The sequence below is a fragment of the Aplysia californica genome, unplaced genomic scaffold (genome assembly GCF_000002075.1).
Source record: "Aplysia californica isolate F4 #8 unplaced genomic scaffold, AplCal3.0 scaffold00449, whole genome shotgun sequence".
NCBI classification, from domain to species: domain Eukaryota; kingdom Metazoa; phylum Mollusca; class Gastropoda; order Aplysiida; family Aplysiidae; genus Aplysia; species Aplysia californica.
The window spans coordinates 633,653-634,865 of NW_004797719.1; positions in this window are offsets into that span (position 1 = coordinate 633,653).

Consider the following 1,213-nt stretch of genomic DNA (forward strand, 5'->3'; position numbering starts at 1 on the left):
TCTCTCTCTCTCTCTATCTCCCTTCCCGTCTCTTCATTTCTCATAGCTTTGCTTCGACACCAGCTCAAGTCCCAATACAAAATATTCACATTTCTATAAACAAAAACATCCTGAAAAAACAAAACAACGAAACTTAGTTCTCCGATGCCATCTTGCGCTCCAGTTTAAACTTTTAGCCCAGAAAAATCAGACAGAGGAAAAAAGAATGTTTCAGCCACAACACAGGGGTCTTTATAGATGTGATATAAGCGTCCATTAAGTAGAAAAAAACGTACGCTGTATCTTATTTTGACACTGCGAACGGTTGTCGCCCGATTCCGGCTTTTTACGGCTTATAAAAGCAACGGAAATAACTCTGTCCGCAGTTTTCTCATAACGGCCCCCTTCAGTTCTGTTAAACTCGGGCAGAAGATATTCGGAGACGTCTCCGGCGAGCATCCAGGAACTATTCGGAGACGCACTCCCGCACACAGATGCACTGCTTTGGGGGGTCAAACTGCGTATTGTTTACTGTAGATCACACATATAGCCACTAAAACTGTCACAAATTAAATATTTTCAAGACAATTTCAAACTTAACTGCAAAATAGCAAATTATTGATTAAAATAATCAGCCCCCACCCACCGCCCCCTAGATTTTTTATTTGAGTCTAGAGGCACGGAGCATTTTGATGGGTCTATCTCTATCGGAGACGTCTCCGAATAGTATTAGTTCTAGTAGAGGTTTTACGGCGCTCGCAACTGCATGAGGTCAAATGAGCGCCAGACGGAAAGAGGTGTTACAAGAGAGTAACAAACATAAAAAAGAAGGAGGGGAGATAAGGACGAAAGATGTTTGATAGGAAAGAAGAAGCAAACCACACCAGAGCACCCGCCAACCACCAACCGTCTCCGAAAAGATACTGCGTTAAACTCGCAGATTCTTGCACGTGTTTGGGTGAGAGAGTTAAGGGGGTCAGGAGGTGAGAGAAGATAATAATATAGGCTGGGTTCTGGAGACAAGTCTTTCGATAAGCAGCAGGTGTTAAGACGGTCTATTGTTCTCGTGAATTCCTTCCCAATCCGGCTCCAACTCTCTCGTTTTCTCTAATTCTCTCATTTTGCTCTCTCGTACTTCTGTCTTTTTCTCTATCTGTCTCTCTGTCTCTGTCTCTGTCTCTGTCTCTGTCTCTGTCTCTGTCACTGTCTCTGTCTCTGTCTCTGTCTCTGTCTC